General features: G+C 38.3%; 1 non-coding gene across 1 annotated transcript; it reads left to right on the top strand.

The window, feature by feature from the left end:
* The first annotated feature begins 14,899 nt into the window (after positions 1–14,899).
* Positions 14,900–15,003, top strand: LOC124512739 (U6 spliceosomal RNA). The gene has a single exon (XR_006962249.1). It is a non-coding gene; the product is annotated as a U6 spliceosomal RNA (small nuclear RNA).
* Positions 15,004–21,245: the final 6,242 nt, after the last annotated feature.

Consider the following 21,245-nt stretch of genomic DNA (forward strand, 5'->3'; position numbering starts at 1 on the left):
CTAGCATACACTGTAGAGCCTGAGAAGCTCTGAGCCATTTGTCTCTGTAGGCTCTTCTGAGTATTCAAGTAATAAGTCATCACTGGGTCACAAAGCAACAAAGAATACACCTTGTAGGGATTTGTGGATGTATTTCAAGCCCTCAAGGTGCAAGCAAGTATGGCTTGTAGGCGATAACTCCAGAAGGTCTATGGAATGTTTTATAAGTATGTCAAGGTTGAGTATCTATGAGAAATAATTCACATCACGTTTCTTGAATAATATAGAGGTAGATATGGGAATGAGGAAGAGCAATGTCCTGGAGAAGGAAATCCAAATGCTGCAGATCGCTACTTTGGCACACAAGGCCAGTCATTTAATAATTCCAGATACTACTGTCTCATCAAGGAATTGAATAGTGTGAACTACCTTTGTTTTCCACAAGTTTCCTCCACCACAATCGTAAATATTATTCCCATCTCCTGCCCAATAGGTATGAAAATTGGCGGGGGAGGGAGATATTGAGTTCTATGTATTCATTCATTTATTGGGTTATAAGTTATATATTTAAGTTTCATTTTAAATAAAAAAACATATGGCTATCCATCAGAACTATTTGCTAATAACAAAATTGCTAGTATAAGGACTATTACTCATATGGAGTGCTACAATTTCAGGCAAAAGTAAAGGCATCTTATTAGCTTATATCATTATCCGGGTTTTTGAAATACTGCTTCCTTTTACAGGCCCCATGGATTTTAAGAACCAGGTAGGGATCATTAGGAGTAAATGGTCTCTATGTTCCTTTCCTTTGCATCCAAAGATTCTGTTCTTAGTAAAGAAACTGAGAGGAAAAATAAATTTCAATGCCTTGAGAAATGGATCACGTATAGCACCCTCCCTAGGCACCTTGGCCAATGATATTATTTCTGGGCTTCTTAATACTAGAACCAGCTTTATATTAGGACCTTGGGAGCCTACCTTCATGGTACAATTGGAGAAATTATAGTCAAATTACTCCACATTAAAAACCATCTTTATCCTTCACAATGGTACAGGGAAATTGAGATCTTTTTTTGTCCCCAGAGACCAATGCTTTAGAGCAAAGTCATTAGCATGTTCCTTCTGGATCATTTTTAAATATCAAAATATCTTAATTTTCATGACGTGTTAACTATTAATCAACCTAAAGAGTAGTTATTAAGCTTCCATGAGGAGCCAGACTCTACACTGGCACCAGAAACAGGGGGATCTTGGTCTCTGCCTTCAGGGAGTTCACAATCTAAAGATATTTATAGTTGAGCCAAGAGATGAGGCATTAAGGAACAAAACTAAGGAAAATGGGGAAAAGAAATGATTTGAGTCCCTGAAGAAGAAAATCTATGATGGGAAGTAAACTGGGAGTAGGGTAAAGCATGGCATGACTAAGGAAATAGAAGAATGGAACGTGAAGACAACAGAGGCCAAGGGTCGGAAACATAACCGGGTAGACTCAGTAGGTCCAAGAGTGATCATGCTCAGTGCCTCTGTATTACTTTGGAAGTCTCCTGTGCTGGGTTATGACTGTCCTCTGAGAAACAGCACAGTGAAAGTGTCACAGATCCGCAGGCTGTCTGGAGCACACACTGCCAAGAGAGTGGTTCAATTAAGGAAATAACTTCAGGTGTTTAATGAAATAAGCATCCCTTCTCTGTAATTCATTCAATGCACATTCATGGAGTTGTGTCCCCTGGAAGTCTTATCCACCTTACAGATTCAACCACAGCATCTAGATGTTTATGTTATAAATCTAGAGAAGGCAAGCGACAAATTGCCTCATTTTCTCCTCCACTGGATATGTTCAGAATTAAGTAGGACTCTAGAAAACGAAGAGGCAGCGTGGTTTAGTGAGGGGGAGAAGAGTTTTGGATGAAAATGAAACTATCTCTGCCCTCATCTTTCCTCTGCCAGCAGGTGGTTGCCTTAGTTTTCAAAAAGCAAATAACATCTACTGTCCTTAGTTTCTCTTCTGAAAACTGAAAGGGCTGAAGCTGAGCTCAGAAATATTCACATTTATGAAGGGCCTCTCTGCACACGGAAGCATGATAGGAATGACATCAAAACAGATAAAAGTTTTTTTTAAAAAAAATCTATGCTTCCCCACATTCTAGGAATTTATGCCACACTGTCAGTGTCTATCAAAGTATATATATCGCAAGGTGAGACAGTTGCAGAGTCTACACTGATTAAATTCAGCTGACTATGAATCATTACAATGCACATAATATAGTTTCAAAAATGTGTGAGTTAGGAAAGTAGAAATGTTCCCTGGAATGATGTGTTAGGACAAGGTGGCAATTGAGAAAGTCATTCTCTTTAACCCAGTCCCTTGGAGAATAATGGTATAGAGAGATGAACATTCAAGAACTGCTTTCATGAAGGTAGGACTTGGCGGTAACAGAGGAGCTTTTATTAGAAGAGTGTGTGGTCCTTGGAAGTGAGCATGGACCAGTCAAATGACATCAAGAAAGTCTTCCCAATAGGAATTGATGTGCCTAGCATGAAGTAAAATAGAAACCATAATGGTTACTTCCAATGTTAGCATTGCATTGGGAACTGGAATTGAGGAAATAGTTCTTTTTGCTGATGACCCCCACATGGTCCTTAATGTCTGATTTCATACTGACTTGGATAAATTACGAGAGAATCCAATTACCAAGGGCATTTTTCAACATAACACTTGATCCATAAGAAATTAATGACAAATCAAATACTTAAAGTAAAATAATACAGAATAGTACAAAGAAGAAAGCAAAACATTTCCAGCAACTCTGTTTCTGAAAGCACAAAAATTTCTCTAACTGAAATCAGCAGATGGAAAATAGAAAATCTAAAAATGTAACTCTATGGTACATAGCCTATAGCAACCGTGAAGTCGAACTCCTCTGCTTGCCTGTTACATAGATGTCGTGCTATATATATTTTTGTATGTGAATAAATAGGTATTCATAAGCATCTAAATATATGTGTATCTACATACCCACACCTATTGTCAGTATGCATAATCTATGTCATGGCTCCACAGATGTAATGGGGAACAAATGTTCTAGGAAAAAAAGTGTTCCAAGAAAAATTAGAGAGATTTGTACTAATTACAGGTACAATCTCATGGATTAAGAAAAGTCCTAAAGAAAAAGAAAACACAGTTAGTACTTTAACAACACAGTGCAGGTTACTTATATGAAGATTTTTTTCTTTTTTTTTTTTTTTCAACGTTTATTTATTTTTGGGACAGAGAGAGACAGAGCATGAACGGGGGAGGGGCAGAGAGAGAAGGAGACACAGAATCGGAAACAGGCTCCAGGCTCTGAGCCATCTGCCCAGAGCCTGACGCGGGGCTCGAACTCAGACCGCGAGATCGTGACCTGGCTGAAGTCGGACGCTTAACCGACTGCGCCACCCAGGCGCCCCTGAAGATTTTTTTCTTGATAAGTACAGTATAGTACTATAAATGTATTTTCCTTGTGGTTTTCTTAATGATATTTTCTTTTCTCTAGCTTACTTTATGACAAGAATATGGTATATAATACATACAACATATAAAATATGTGTTAATTAACTGTTTATGTTTTGGGTAAGTTTTCTGATCAACAGTAGGATACTAGTAGTTAAGTTTTTGGAGAGTCAAGAGTTAATAGATTTTTGACTACACAGGGGTCAGGGTCCCTAACCCCCGCATTGCCCAAGGGTCAAATGTGTATGGTTCCCTTGATATGTCTTTTTTAATCTAATTTAATAATTCAACTTGTTTCAATAAATGTCTCATGTATACAAGCAAAATGTTTTGAAAGAAAAGATTTGAAGAAAGGCTAGAGGAAAGTGCAACTGAACTACAAAATAAAAGAAAGATTTTGAACAGAGCAGTGTTATATAATAAGATCCCTTCTTTATAAAAGATGTAGTCTTCTCTTTCAGGCCCTGGGGAAAGGGCACTTAGTATTTTATCTGCTCAGAACTTTTCCTCCTTTGGGGATTAGCAATCTCTCCACTTAAAGGAGTTTCAAGTATGTGACAGTAGGGAGGTGCTCATCCATACTTAAGACGGCATGCACTGAAGTGGACTTTTGGGTGAAAGTGAACAAATCAGAGTCCGGTTCAAGGATTTTCTTAGTTGAAGTTAAAGGAAGAGCCAATATTTTCTCTGCTGGTAGCCATCAGAGATTAAACATCACAGCTTTGGGTAGGGGTGTCACCCATGTGTTTATAAAGCCAGTGTTTTGGACTGTCAGTCCAAGTGTTTTTCACCATGATGGAATGCACACAACAAGGTGTCTAATTTATTTATTTTTTGATCACTGTCTTCAAAGATCCTCTGCCTAATTAATATTCATTGCCACCCCCCGACGATATTGTAGGTAGACCATAACTCCATGACTTACTGAAAGTTTAATGAATCTGCCTGAGTCCTATTTGGAAGTTATTCCATGTTAATATATATATATATATATATATATATATATATATATATATTAACTTGTGTCATTGTTATCTTCTCCAGGCTGGCAACACCTTCTTTCCCAGAAATATTCTCTTGGGGCACGTGTGGGTTGTGTTCAGGCCTTGGCATAGTACAGGTCAAGCAGCTGTCTAAGGTGAGGTACCAGAAACCTTGTCCAGCCTATTTCTTCAAAGACAGGAAGATAATGTTATCTCTCTTCTGTGATACTGTGGGAGTGAAGAATACACTCTCCTCACTTCTTGTCCTTTCCAGCACAAGCTACACCAGCCAGCCTCTGGCCTTCTTCTCTGGTTCACATACCGAAGCCACTACTTTGGTTCGTATACCAAACTCCTGAAGACACATGTCATGTTCTCCTAAAAACTCTGCTTCTGAGCTCATGGTGACAGCACTAGGTAGGTCTCCAGGCTTCTGAATTCAGCAAGCACACAGCTTCAGAGAGATGCCATACACAATTATGATAATTCTCTTGCTGTTTGATAATATCAAGTTTCAGGATGTGTGTGGTGACTCTCAGTTTTGGGGCTTCAGCATAGAATCTGCGAAAAAGAAAGTAACCTATTTACAGAGGGAAAGAATTGAGCCAAACCACAGGGAAAAACAAGAGGGAGAAAAAGAGCGAAATCTGGGTTGAGCTTCTGTCTCTTATTCTGCTTGCTTAGGACGAGCTTTACCTCAAACTTCCCATGTGAAGTTGTATGAGCGGTAAGTTTTTCTTTCTGTTGATGTAAATTTGTGTCTTTTAAAATGATTTTGTGTTTCTTTCCAGGAAATTGTTTAAGTGTGATTCTGTCCAGTATGGAATTAACATCAGAATTAAGAGAACATAAGAGAGAGAGAGAGAGATAGGGGGAAAGAGAAAGAGAAAGAGAGAGAGAGAAAGAGAGAAACCCAAATATCCCAGGAAATATAAATAGATTTTGACTGTAATGATTTCAAGTTGGGACTAGGGCTTAGTAGGTCTTCTTTTAAAAAGCTTCTTGGTTTTACTGAAGTAGAGAAATACTCAAGTATATCCTAACTTAGTAAATTTATATTTGACGATGAGTGTGTTCACAATATCTTATAGGTAAAAAATCATAACTATCTTGGGGCACCTGGACATCTCAGTCAGTGAAACATGCAACTCTTGATCTTGGGTTGTGACTTCAAGCCCCAGGTTGGATGTAGAGATTATGAAAAAAATAAAACTAAAAACATAATTAAAATTTTAAAATATGTAAATATCTTTTATATCAATGGCTGACACTAATAAATTATAAGATTTCCATTTGTTTACACACACACACACACACACACACACACACACACACACAGAAATCAAATACATCCACTTAGAGGTCAGAACGGATATACTGGGTCATCAAAGCCATCATTGGATAAAATATACTTCAACATTCTTAAAGCATTCAGGGCAGTTAATTATCTCATCTGGCTTTGGGGGTCTCCAGAGATCAGACTCCTACTGCCTTTTGTTCCATTAAATATATCAAAGAGTTTGCATTCACATTGGCAATAGAAGAGTTAGAGCAGGAAAGAAGAAAGAAAAACATTTTTTCACCTTATAATACGAAACATCACTGTGTTCTCATAAATACTGAGAGTATTTTGAAAGCCTGACCCCATTACATTGTGTTTAGTTTCACACATTTCCCAGATTCCAAGCTGCAGTGGAGGAGACTTAACAGTGCCAATTGTGTCCTTGTGACTGCTCAAGTCCCCTCAGATTCTGCAGCGCTCACATGCTGAAGGTGCCCAGGGCTTCTGCCCCTGAAAGACTTATTCAGACTTAAATCAAGTTAACTAATGGACCGAAAACAAATGCTTTGAAAGCAAAACAAAATATCGTTCTAAGTGGAAGGACTACAGGTCTGATGCCTGAAGCTGTCTAAGGCCATGCGGAAGTCGAGCAACAGCTTCTAACCTCCTCTGATGTCATGGGGGCCATTGGACTATCTCCCCATTGCATTATCTGTGCTCCTATTGTGTCGTGTTTGACTCCATTAGGGACTCTGCTCAGCTAGGAATGGCAAATTCTCCTTTCTTCCTTCCTATTCTTTCATCCTGTCCACAGACAGCAGTTGATTAGTTTGAAAATCCCAATCTAAAGCAAGGTAGATACTTCTTACCCTGAAGAAGACTCTATTTTCTGCATCCAAAATCTATGCCAGAAATATTTTTCCTCTCAAGGACAATTTGATTTCCCTTTGTTTCTGATTTCCATTACACTGATGCAAAAAAAATCAAGCCTCTTTGAGGCTTAAACTTAAAAATAATTGATGATCTCCTTACTATGAATAATGTGACCAGATCTGCAATTTGGAGAAATCTGCTTATCAGGTCACAAAGAAACCAAAACTGTAAAACAATCCCAGGATTAAAAAGCAAAAAAAAAAACAAAAAAAAAAAACAAAAAAAACCACCTTTTTTTCCTTACATTAAAAAGTTAAATCTAACCACATAAAAGTGTTCTCAGGGGTGATGGAGAATTTAGGATACAGAGGGCATGTCTGGTTCCATGAGAGATGGGAAGTTAAAGTAAATAATACATGTAGAAATTTAATGCTTAAAAGCTTTCTTGTGGAAATATAAGGTGGCCTGTGCTCTGGGTCACAACGCTTTCTTTAATGGATCTTTTAGTTAGTAAGACAAGGAATGCATTGTTACTGGGCAATGTACCTATTGGCAAAAAAAAAAAAAAAAAAAGTCTAGGGGAGGAAAATAAATTGCTTCTTATTTAATCCTCAAATCAAAGAATGTTAACGATGGAAAAGGACTTTGAGATCACCAAGTCTAACCCCTTTCCTCTACAAGTATTAAAAGTCAGTCCCAGAGAGGAGCACCATCTTTCTAGAAGGCCATAGAACTAGTGGGGTCCATTTAACTAGTGATACTTTTCCTCAAGACTTCTTTCAAGTACACCATCTTGACCAGGAATTACAGTATCCTAAGAAGAACAAATAAAGGATTTATGAAATTTAAGCTGACTGGAATTAATATACTTCTTCAATTGTTTGCTCACTTTTCTCTAAATTTCTAAGCAAACTTAGATGTTATGATTATAATTTATCATTTTACCTATCTACGCAAGTCATATTTTTTAAAATTTTTTTACTGTGTTATTTACACTTAACACCAAAATTTTGGTTTTGAAATATCACTATTACCTACAAGGTCTAGAACTCCATAGAAAAATGGATTCCATGGCTGAAACAGGAAAAATACAAATTAATCTGAAACATCTTGTCAGAATTTAAGGAAGTACTAGATAAAAGATGACTAGTACCAAAAGGCCAAAGAAGAGAACTTGAAAGGATCCTACTGGTCAACTCTGAGACAATTTAAGCATGAAAATACAGACAGGAAAAGATTCTAATCCATTGAATAAATAGAAATCCATGAACACACAACTGATATGGATGGATGGATAGATGCATGAATGAACAGGTAGGTACATAGATACATAGATGACAGGAATTTTGATGAGGAATGGGATATTTACATAGTCTCAAATTACCTGTCAGCAATTGCTTGTTAGTTACAAAGAGAAAACAAGCAGTTTTTCAATGGAGATGACTGCCAGATACTTTTTTAATCAGGTGATGCAGGTAACTGTATAAAAAAATGAGACAAATCAATATTGTCTGCCATGGTTAGATGCCAGAAGAAAAACAGAGAATCGTGGCAGAGATAATCCTAATAAAGATCACAATCTAAACCAGTTTCTGCTGAAATAACAAACTCAGATTGAGAGACGTTCACCAAAAACACTGGCCTGTCATCTCCAAAACTATCGAGGTCAGAAAGGACAAAGTAGCCTGAGATACAGTTTCTGATTAAGGCAGACTAAAAGGACTTGGAGATATTTTAGACATAGATATAGAGATAAATGATATAGAGATAGAAATAGAGATATAAAATTTACATAATGTATTTTATATTAGAGAGAGGTTTATTGATTTTAAGGAATTTGCAGGTGATTTGGGGTTCTGCACTCTGAAATATGTAGAGAAGCCTGGAAGGCTGGCAATTCAAGCAAGGTTTCTCTTTTATGGTCCTGTGGTTCTGAGGCCAAATTCCCACTTTTTCTGGAAAACTTCTATTTTGTTGTTAAGGCCTTTCAGCTGATTGAATGAAGTCCATCCACATTACCCACGCAAATTCCCATTACTTAAAGCCAGCTTATAGTAAATATTAATCTCATGCATAAAATACCTTCATAGCCACATTTAAACTAGTGGTTGACCCAACAACTGGGCACTACAGATTAGCCAAGATGACACATGAAATTAACCACCCTACATACTGAAGCTGATCTCCTGATTTTGATTGAAATTTTTTGGTTTTGTAGGATAATGTCTTTGTTTGCTTGGAAATACACACCAAAATAATTGAGAGTGGTGGGCATCATGTCAGCATCTAACTCACACCTGGTTCAGGAAGAAAAAGGACTTTGCTGTGCTTACACATATTCTGTAAGTTTGGTATTATTTCAAAATAAAAAAAAATAAGGGGGCGCCTGGGTGGCGCAGTCGGTTAAGCGTCCGACTTCAGCCAGGTCACGATCTCGCGGTCCGCGAGTTCGAGCCCCATGTTGTGCTCCGAGCTGGTGGCATGGAGCCTGCTTAGAATTCTGTCTCTCCCTCTCTCTGCCCCTCCCCTGCTCATGCTCACTCGCTCTCGCTCTCTCCTTCTCTCTCAAAATAAATAAATATACATTAAAAAGAATAACAACAACAACAACAACAGAATTGGGGTCCATATAGTCAGGATATTGAGCTCTGCTATTTAATATAAAGATAACCAAAGGATTATTCGAGAAGAATAAAACTTATACTAGGCCATGAGCATTCTCTACAGCTGGGACTTTAAAAGTGGCAAGTTCTAGAGTCTATCAGGGAGCAATGCTAACTTTGCCTGTGGTGCTTGCTCCTCCTCTGTTAGGGAGTGAGGTTACCGGCTGTCCCATAGGTTATCTGTTCATTCTCAGTTAGTATAAATGTTTCCCAGTTGCTTTAGTTGCTAACAACCTCAGTTCTGTGATCAGTATGCCAGGCTTAAGGCCATAAAACAATTCTTTTTATTTTTTTTAATTTTTTTAGTGGGTTATTTATTTTGAGAAAGAGAGAGAGAGAGAGTGCACGTACACACACACACACACACACACACACACACACACACACACCTCACTCCTGATCTCTGGCTGTGTTCTGACCCCTCCGTGGTAGGAGGGGAGAGGTGTGTGCCAGAGAAGATGAAAACAGGAAAATGGTCTAGGTAGAGTTTAAAGCTGACTCTTTTTTTTGTGAGGTGCTTTCTGGTGTCCATAGAACCCCTCCCATTTATGGGGAGCTCGTCCCATTTATGGGGAGCCACGCTCTGGCTGGCTGCATAGGGCTTACCCTGGTGATCTTGGTTCTCAGACCACTCCCACACAGCCCTGTTTTCAGGGGGTCCCGCTGCCCCTTCGGGAAGCTCTCGTGTGCAAAGACTCCTACAAAGACTCACTCGCTCCTGCACTGCCCTTTCTGTGTCTTTCTCTCTGTTTCATTTTGTCTCTTTCTCAGTTTTCTGTCTTTCTCTGTGCCCCTCTCTTTCTCTCTCAATCTCTCCCTTCTCTCTATTCCACAGGAAACTTTCACCTTGACCCATACTGGAAGCTCATGTTATCTACTGTGCAGAATGGATCTGCGGTCAACCTGTCACATGATTGCTCAGCTGTGACTCAGACATCAATTCAGTGGGTCCCCAAATTCCAGAGTACACAAACTAACCTCTGCAGTTGTTCCCTTAGAACGGAGGCAAGGAAGGTGAGCATGTCCTTCCTCTTTCAATGGAAAAGGGGTAAAGAAAGTGCACGGACACTCCAATGATGTTTTCTAAGGATATTCTCTCACCAGCTTCAACGTCCCTGACCATTATACTTGGAGACTTTGAAGTTGTTGTGTAGGTGAGACGTCAAGTATTTAAAAAGGAGTTTTAAGCTACCCTGTTAATGGTGGTAATAACTGCTGTTTGCACGATATTCTTGTTCTCCAACTCTCTCGCGTGGTTCCCTCCATATCTTTCCACACACATGGTAGGATTGTCCCTTGAGTTCCTCTGTCGGCTGTCAGGACCATGGGAACTTGCTGTGGCCAATAAATGGGAAGTAGAATTGACCACTGTTACATGTAGGCACACAAAACACAGATGTAAAACCTACCGGGGCCTGCTTTCTCTCTGACATGAGAGCTGACAGTGTTCTGGATAAAGGCCTTGCCCCCAGCCTGGGTCTCAGAGTAGAGATGCTGAAGGAGAAGCCCCAGCCAACATTAGATACCCTCTGGCTGGAGCAAGAAACATTCCTCTGTAGTTGAGCCCCTGGGGGGTGTGGGGGGGCGGCGGTCAGTCCTCACCACAGCATAACCTAATAAACCCTGATGGATTTGGAATTTTTGCAAAGGGACTTTCTTCGGAATATGGGGGCCCTTGTACTGCTTTCTTTTTTTTTTTTTTTCTTTTCTTCTCTTACAATTGAAGCCTTTGCTCAAATGGAGGCAAAGAGTCCTTTGGACTTTTTGCAAGTACTTATCATCGTGGTTGACAACATAGCACTGACCTGGAGGTATAGCGCCTGACTCCCAATCCTGAGCACACCGTTTGCTGTCTCTGAGTCCTTAGGCAAGATGCTTGACCACTCTGTACCTCAGTTTCCCCATCTGCAAAACATGGGTAAATATAGTTCCTATCTCATAGGTTGTTAGGAGGACAATTATAGTTAATATATATATTTTAATGTTTATTTATTTATTGTTGAGAGAGAGAAGAGAGAGAGAGAGCACAAGCAAGCCAGGGACAGAGAGAGGAAGAGAGAGAGTATCTGAAATAGGCTCCACACTGCAAAGCCCGACGCGGGGCTCCAAATCAGGAACCATGAGATGATGACCTGAGCCGAACCAAGACTTGATGCTTAGCCGACTGAGCCATGCAGGAGCCCCTCCAGCTAGTATTTTTAGTGGGCTTGAATTCGTGCCTGCCACATAGCAAATTCTACATGCATGCTTATGAGTAAATGGAATATTCCATTAAACACCACATCTCTTCATAGCTAGCCAGGTACAACTGAAATGTGTCCAGCCTGATGCCCTTCTCTGCCCTGCTCAGTGCTTTGCTGATGTGCTTAAGTTTGTCCCCGTCTGTCTGTCTGTGCTGAAAGGTCACATCCTTGAGTCAAGACATTTACCACTACTTGAAGAAAGTTGTTAATTTCTTTATGCAATAATCGCTCTCATGCCCAAAGTCAAGTCAATTTCTATAACTCTTCCCATTCTGATTTCTATTTTAAAAGATCTGCATGTTGCAGGAGTATTGCAAGCTTTCATGAAGTATGCTCTGAAAAATACCAGAGGCAGCTACTTTATTCCCAAATATTGTGGGAATCGAACACACTTTTAAATTTGTGGTACCATATTTATGATCCACTCTAGCTTTAACCATAGGACAGGATACATTGCTCTAGAATTTGGGAGGTGGAGGTGACGTTAGAGCAACTTTCTGAACTGTTATGACAGTCTGAATAAAATGTTCTCATTTTACTTTAATGAAATTATTGATGTTATTGAAATATCGAGTGTGCATTGTTATCAAACATATACTCTTGTTTCATCTACCTAATGTCATTCCCATCTAACCATTTTATAGCTAATAACCTGTAGATGAGGTGGGTGTGGTTCTGGGATTTATTAAATGTCATGGGAACTGGCGGGAAACGAACTAGTAGAAAAACGGAAGGTCTCTTCTTGAGCAGGTGCTTCTGTTTTGGATGCAGTTTGTTATTTGCTGTTTCTTAATACATTTCACAATTCCATCTGTACTACAATGACTCTCAGAATCTCATAATAAGAATATATCATAATTGACAAAAATTATAGGTAGTTTTATAGTAATTTAAGAGACATATCTTTTTTTTTCTGTGAGTTGTTAAATACCCTTCTCTTTCTCCACTTTTTTACGTAGAGACTTACAGAAATGTTTCTATGAAATCTAAGATAACCTTGGAATGAATCTACTCTTTTAGAGTATATATTCTCCTTGAACATTTATTAGGACTCTAACATTTTATTCTGCTGTAAATTTTAGTTGCTATCCTATTCTTTACAACCAACTTTTCAAGGTTTAATGTCAATTCCTAATTTGACTTTAAACTTGCCAAGTTTTTTGAGTGCACGTGCTATATAATATGAGCCTCAGTTTCCCTCATTAATCTTTCCTGCTTTTGTTGAATTCCTTTGGGAATCAACAAAAACAACCAGAGTTGTGTCGACATTAGTTGTAATTGTTATTTGTGGGAAGGAGGTGTGCTCAGATTCTTACTGAAAGCTGGCTCAAAGCAGCCCTTAGGTAAGGAACAGCACAGAAAAATCCATGTGTAGGAGGTAAATCTCAGAAAGTTGTTAAAGTCATTGGTTTGTCTGTTTTCTGAATAAAACGGTTCATTTTTTTCTAGTATTATTGCACACAGTGCAATCAAAGAAAAGTTAAGCGATAGAGTTGTGTTTTATTAAGATGTTTCGGCATAATTTGGATTTTCAAAACTACAACTCAGGCTTCTGGAAGAAGTAAGATCCCATGCTCTTAATTTCATATCCTACCCGTCTCAATATGATACCTAAAATTTATTGAGACTTTACTCCTATGCAGATAATCTGCTAAGTGACTGGTTGCTGACCCTAAGGTAACTATCACTATCATTCTTGTACCGATGAGGACAGTGATCTTTGAGAGGCTAAACAGCTTCCCTAAAGTTTCAAAGTCAACAGTGAATCTGATTTTCAAAAGCAGATACACCTGCTGCCAAAGTCTAGGCTTTGTCCACAATTTTACCTGTTAATGTTAAGTCTTATTTTAATAAATTATTTGCATAACATTTGAGAACTGAGAACTGTCCAAATAAAACAACGTGGATACCTCCACATGCTTTAAACTGTATGTTATGTTATTTGTTTTTCTAAATTCATGAAATTAAAGAAATCCTGTCTCTCACTAGTTTATTTTATACAATCTTCCCTCCTAGCATCATTTGGCTCTTCTTAAGTCTTAGAAGACTGTATCAGGTAAACCCCATTAACTAGTTTCCTTTGTCACCCACAGGTTTTGGTGAAAACATTTGTCAGATCCAGCCCAGTTGCCCATCTCTGCTGAAGAAAGCTGAGGTCCGGGTACTTTTGGTCCAGGGCACAGAGAGGGAAGGAGCAGCCCTCTCAGGCCAGTGTAGGGGTGGCTTACTTTTAACTGGTAGCCGGATCTCAGAGAAGACATCCTATCCTGCTTGTGAGAACCATTACCCGCCCCACCATCTGAGTGAAGATTCTTCAGGCTCGCCTATGAGGTGATTATTATATCTCTCCCCTGTTTTTTCACATGAAGATATTCAGGCTTAGAAAAGTTAGACAGCTAATGTAGGAGGGTCACTGAGTTGGTACCTGGCAAAGCCGAGATTCTCTATCAGTTGTTTCTGAATTTGAATAAATTACAAGGTGCTCCATATGCCGCAGAGGACATACTAAAACAAGAAGCATCTCAAGATCCAGGGAACAGATGAGGAGGCCTGGGGCAGGAATCCTGTTCTCCCAGGATAGACAACCAATCCTAAGAAGAGGGGATGGAATATCAAAAATCGACTTCCACCTACATCTGAGAAATCTCACGCTTATATTCATCATATGCATTGCTCATATCTTGCTTATATTGACCTTAATGCAGTGAATCGTTACAGCCTTATTATGGTTAAATTGCTAGAGAGGGACTGTCAGGATAATGATGACATTATTAATTATTCATGTGGAAAATGAAAAGGCTAAGTCGAATCCAATTTATATATGGAAACAAATGATTTCCCCAAAAAAGTGCGGAACAGTCCTTTTAAAATTTAAAATCCAAGCGGTGTTTGCCTTTGCCATTACATATATGAGTTTCTATTTGTTTATTTATAAAATAGCTATTCATGCGAAATCTACATCCTGTGGAGTGACTACAGGTGCTTAATTGCTTGCCCGTAAGCAAACCATTACTGCAACCATAACTCTATTCTAGTATGCAGAGAAAATGTGACGAGTAGAAATAGCTTTTAAATAAAGTTTTGTACACTATTTCGCAAACAGTTCCCCCACATTTTAAATTAATTTATGTCTTTTAATTTTTTTTTTCTCCAAGCATCAGGAGATTTTGGCAAGTGCAGTTCTTGCACTTTATTTCTCACGCTTGGTTAAAAGTCAGAAGAAAGGAAGTCTGCTTCGTGCCTCCCACTTTCCACACGCAGGAATACAGAATGAGCTTATGAATACACAAACAAACTGTGAGCATGAATCAAGCACATGTGAATTGATTATTAGGTGATGCTTGGGGTGTTAATATAGTCCTTTTTGAAATATATATATTCCTGTGCTCGCTTCGGCAGCACGTGTGCTAAAATTGGAGCGGTACGGAGATTAGCACGGCCCCTGCGCTAGGATCACATGCAAATTTGTGCAATATTCATATCCTTTTGGTGCTTAACTCATTCTATTCCTTTTCTGTTCAAAATAGTAAACTGCCATCATTTCCTTAGGTTCACCTGTGAACTGTTCAGGCTTCAGGTTTCTATCTTGGCACAGAGAACAGAGATGAACCAGTTTTTGATAATCATCTGAAATAAATTTTACTTGTTTCTTACCTTTTGAGTCTTCAAGTTGATGGCAATACAACTAAAGAGAGGGGAAAAGGAAGAGGCACCAGGAGGAAGTAAACATCTCCAATTGTCTGTATTTTTATTTCCTAGGTGATCCACAACCACGGACAGCCACCACCAAAGGGCTCCCAGAATGTTTCTTTGTCTATTCATCTATTTTTTCGTTTGTTTGTTGATTTCCTCCCTTGAGGCAAAGGTGATTGTTAACATTCTCAGGCTAAAAGTCATGTCCTACTGCATCAAATTTAGGTGTAGGTTTTTCACGTTCCTTTCTTTCTACCCAGTTTTTTTTTTGTTTGTTCCTTTGTTTCTTTGTTTGTTGGTTTCTTGTTTTTTAAGAGAGAGAGCTGGTGAGCAGGGGAGAGGGGAGAAAGAATCTCAAGCATGTTCCACTTTCAGTGTGGAGCCCAATGCAGGGCTTGATCCCAGAACCCTGGGATCCTGACCTGAGCCAAAATCAAGAGTCAGACAGTGAGCCAACTGAGTCATTCAGGTGCCCCCTTTACCAAGGATCTTTTAAGGAGACATAGTCTGAAAAAACTTAGACAAAGACAGGTTTGACAGTTCAAAACCTTTCTTAAATGATCCGATTAAAAAAAATCATAGACAGCAAGAACTGAATGTCTAAGTCACCTAAAGAGACAAGTGTTTAATGTGGGAATTGTTACTTTACTGTCATCCCCTCTCCATTGTTGTGCTCATCTGCCCCATCTGGCAAATTCCCCGGCAGCCACTGCCATCACTCAAGAGACCACCAACTTCCATATTGCCCTGTGATTTCCCTGAGCCCCTTCGCCTATTGCTCTCAACCCCACACACTCTCTCTTGGTTCCACTGAACTGTATCATTTCTCTACCTCCATTAAAAAAACTTGGGGGGCGCCTGGGTGGCGCAGTCGGTTAAGCGTCCGACTTCAGCCAGGTCACGATCTCGCGGTCCGTGAGTTCGAGCCCCGCGTCAGGCTCTGGGCTGATGGCTCAGAGCCTGGAGCCTGTTTCCGATTCTGTGTCTCCCTCTCTCTCTGCCCCTCCCCCGTTCATGCTCTGTCTCTCTTTGTCCCCCCAAAAATAAATAAACGTTGAAAAAAAAAAACTTGGTAGTGTATAATTTAAACTATTTTTTAAAGGATGAAAATAGATAACAGATATAGGTAATAAGTAATAAAAAACAAATACCACACAGAATTTTAGAAAAGGTCTGGCCTTCCTAGTAACACTAGAAATAAAAGAAAGACCCTTAATAAAAATAAATAATATTGTACAGTTATTTTTAATATCAAGTTTTTAGTTTAATTAAAAACACTCCTGGGGCACCTGGGTGGCTCAGTGAGTTAAGCATCCAACTTCGGCTCAGGTCATGATCTCATGGTTCCTGGGTTCCAGCCCCACCTTGGGCTCTGTGCTGACAGCTCAGAGCCTGGAGCCTGCTTCAGATTCTGTGTCTCCCTCTCTCTCCGACCACCCCTCCCAACTCGCGATCTGACTCTCTCTGTCTCAAAAATAAATAAACATTAAAAAAAATCCTGATAATGATGATGCCATGATTATTTTGATGGCAATGGGAATTGGTATAATCTTTTGATAGCTCAATGTTCAGATCTTCTGATATAGGAACCCCAGTCCCAAAAATTCATAGGAAAAAATGCTAGCATTCATTTCATCACTATTTTTAATTTAAAAAAAAAGGAAAAGAACAAAAGAAAAGGAAAAAAATCTACAATGACAATGTTTACATAAGTTTTGAGGCATCATCTTGATTAGGTATTCTACACTTTATGGCACAGATATGAGGAAAATCAGAACCGCCCTCTACTCACTGAAGAATAAATAAAATGAAAGACTGTTTTTATGGGTTGCTCATTCGTAGCCAATGTCAGTAGAAAATGCAATTTTTTTTCAAGTTTATTTTTATTTATTTTGAGAGCAAGCAGGGAAGGGGCAGAAACAGCCAGACAGAATCCCAGGTAGGCTCCACACCATCAGCACAGAGCCTGATGTAGGGCTCGATCCCAGGAGCTGTGAGATCATGACCTGAGCCAAAATGAGAGTCAGACGTTTAACCACCTGAGCCACTCAAGTCCCCCGAAAACTCAAATATTACTGGAAAGTTGATGTTAATACATTTTGTATCTTATCCTCAGCAATTCTCTTAAAAACAGAATCCTTCTTCTTTGACAAAGAAACTTAGGAACAGTTTTGTTTTTTTGTTCTTTACGTGTAGCAAGTCGAATCAGAAATCATTAAAATCAGAAAAGGTTATAGAGATTGTTGAGTGGGCGATGTTGTTCAGTGGGAAATCTATATTATTGGAAGAGGAGAGGATATTGGCTAATAAAAAGAAGGCAAGAGCCCGGAACACATACCAGTGTGAGCAGAGTTCACTCGGAGCTGAAGAGACAGACAAAACACAAGGGAGCCATAGAGTGTTTACATTCTTAAACAACATGTGTAAAGACCGATAAAAGCAGAGGTGAATTTTGACATAATGGAACGGGGCTTCACTGGAGATTAAACTGTTCAGGCAATGAGGTTGCTCCCAAGGTGCTAATGACTTTAAAATGAGAAATACTACAGTCAAATGAAGTAAACAGCAGTTGGAAGCAGAGCCACACGAACTCCACGGAGATTCTTTCTGAAAGAAATTCTGGGGAAAGTTTAGCGGGGTTTGCCTTGTAAGGGTGTGAGATCATGGATAAAGTCTTATCTGTCATTATAAGATTGTTTCTCAGTTCAGCCATTTCCCACCTGACCTTAAGTCTATGCACTTACTAAATCTTGTGGGTGAGATGTTCCCGTATTGTCTCACTTTATCTATTTATGGATACTACCACCTGGAAGCAATGGTGGAAAAATGATAGGCCTGACGTATTTAGCAAAACAAGGCACACAAACAGAAAATAGGACAAATATGTTCCACACAATATTTAGATAAACAGTGACTAATGTGTGTGTGTGTGTGTATATATATATATATATATATATATATATATATATCCTAAGTAGAGTTTGGAGCATAATTTTATGAAAACAATTCACTGTTTATCTGAAATTCAAATTTACCTGGGTGTACCCTATTTTGTGTGACAACCCTGAAAAGGAGACATTGTATAAATAGTATGGGGGCCCAGGTAATCTAGGCATCCAGCTTGCCCTTGCCATAGTGGGGGGTTCAGAGATTCTGGTGTTTACCCATCTGGAGCTGGGAGTGAAGCAAAGTCAACAGAGGTCATCTGATAGCCCTCAAAAATTTTTTTAATATTTATTTATTTATTTATTTACTTATTTACTTATTTATTTAGTGCAAGCAGGGGAGGAGCAGAGAGAGGGGGAGACACAGAACATGAAACAGGCTCCAGGCTCTGACCTGTCAGCAGAGGGCCTGATGCCGGACTTGAATCATGAGCTGTGAGATCATGAGCTGAGCTGAAGTCAGATGCTTAACCTACTGAGCCACCCAGGCGCCCTGATAGCACTCAAATTTTAATGCAATCTGAAAAGTCCCCGAGGTACGTCCTATGAAAGGCTTCTTTTCCATAGATTCTGACTGGGTGAGTCTGAGGCAAGTCTCAGTATCTATATTTTAACAAGTATTTCAAGTAAATCTATTATAGACCAATTCAGGCTACACTTTGAGAAAAAAAAATCTAGTCCAACCCTCCTTTTTTTTCAAAAAATAAAGATATATACCCAAAGAAATAAAATAATGTTCTAATCTCTCAATACTTATTATACCATAAATTAAAACAGAAAATGTATTTAATAATTCATTTGAAATAACAATAGTACTATTGATGTAAGAATAAAAACATATACTTATAAAATAATTACATTTTCCAAAATAAAAAATAATTAAGTGAAAAGAATTGTGTATAGTTTTTATTTACATTAATGTAAATTTCTTTAATGTATGTTTTAATAAAGACAACTGGATTGTCAAATCTTCTGCATTTGCTGTTTTAATATTTTGTTTTGGTTGAGGTATATGAAGAAAATTTGGCATTACAAGATATATAGTTTAAAAAGGAGATGCATTTTAAAAGTTTTTTCACTTAATAGTGGATATTCTTTTTGAGAAAACTAAATGGGCAGCAACTTTCATATTAACTCTACAATGACTCTATTTTACAATGTTTTCCAAGCAATCAAGCACTTAATGTAAAATGTGGAAAATGTTAAACAACACAGTATTGTTTTATAAGCCTTTGCCTAGAACTTAAAAAGAATCAAATGTGTTTAAGGGGAAAATTTTAAGAGAAAAGCATCATTAGATTTCATGAGACAAATAGAACTTACCCATGAATGAAATACGAATATATATGTGTATATATACATGTATACATGTATACATGCATACACATTATTTTCCTATTATATATATATTTATATGGCCATATATATATATTATTTATAGCCATATATACATATATATACATATATATGTACATATATACATATATATACATATATATACACATATATATACACATATGTATATTATAGCCATATATATACACATACATATATATATTTATAGCCATATATATATTATTTATAGCCATATATATATGCTATATACATATATACATATATATCCATATGTATATACATATATATCCATATATATGCATACAGGTGTGTGTGTGTGTGTGTGTGTGTGTATAAAAGCAGGTTTTTTGTGTTTGTCTTGTTGTACAACCCAAAAGTAGGGTCCCATTTCTCAAATTACATTCTTTTTAAATACAAGATAATCAACTTGGTAAATTTATAAGAAAAGAGTAATTTTAAATATATTTGATTCTGTATCCCAATACTTAAAAGTGCCTCAAATATGCTCTATATATGATGTTTCTGTTCTAACTCATGTTTATAATTTTTTTATTATGTTTATTTATGTTGAGAGAGAGACAGAGCAGGAGCAGGGGCTGGGGAGCAGAGAGAGAGGGAGACACAGAATCTGAAGCAGGCTCCAATCTCTGAGCTGTCAGCACAGACCTTGACATGGGACTTGAACTCACTAGGTGAGAGATCATAACCTGAGCCGAAGTCAGATGCTTAACCAACTGAGCCACCCTGGTGCTCCTGTTCTAACTCATTTTTAAGAAAAAATAATGTAAATAAAATAAAATAAAATAAAATAATCCAGATATTGAAAGTGTACAAAAGTTAATACCTCTTGAAGAACTGATTTTTCACACCTATTACCCTATTATTACAAAACCCAGTGCTGTGAAATATGATGAACTGATACGCATGCCTCTTTTCTGTTCTGGGGGAAATAAGGCAGAGAGAGAAGAAGAGGAGAAGGGGAAGGATGAACAGGAGTAGGTTGTTGGTGGGGGAAAGAGTGAGAAGAAGAAGAATTCATACAAATGACCCAGAACTCGTTCTGGCAAATAATTACGTCCTATTCTCTGTCAGAATCCATATTGCTCTTTTCAGGAGGTGAGGAACCACGGGTAAAGGCAGATTTGCCACAAATAGCCAAAAGCACTTTGCAGAGCATAATGGCCCTGCCCATATTTATTCCTTTTCTCTATTCATCTGCTAAACTTTGTTCCTTCGGTCTTTTTTTATCTTTTATCTTCTCCCCCCAGTCTCCTGTCCAGTTCTGTCTATCTATCTATCTGTCTGCCTATCTGTTTATCATTTATCTGCTACCTACCTGCCTACCTACCCATTCATCTTCCCGCAGCTGTCCTGTCTCTTTGGCCTGGCTGTGCTTGGGGCTGGTGGTGTAGCTGGATTTTCTGTCCCTCTAACCTGGAATAGCTTTACATGTAGGACAAGACATGGAAGGTGAAGGGCGTAAGACTCATAGCCATAAACACAATGACCTGCTTTTTGTGCAACTTTGTGCACTATCTATTTCAGCAACATTGTGAGTACTCAAAATAATAAACACACAAATTGTTCTAATATTTCAGTTCTAAAATAGGTATATTGATTTTCAATCACCACTATTACATAATCAGAAGGAGACCAAAAGATTTTGTTAACTATAGAAACACATTTGAGGATTAACAATATCATAAATGGATAGGTATGTACATGAGTGTACATA

Source organism: Lynx rufus, unplaced genomic scaffold (genome assembly GCF_022079265.1).
Source record: "Lynx rufus isolate CCGP_SWC_20201006 ecotype Redwood Valley unplaced genomic scaffold, mLynRuf1.p SCAF_17, whole genome shotgun sequence".
NCBI classification, from domain to species: domain Eukaryota; kingdom Metazoa; phylum Chordata; class Mammalia; order Carnivora; family Felidae; genus Lynx; species Lynx rufus.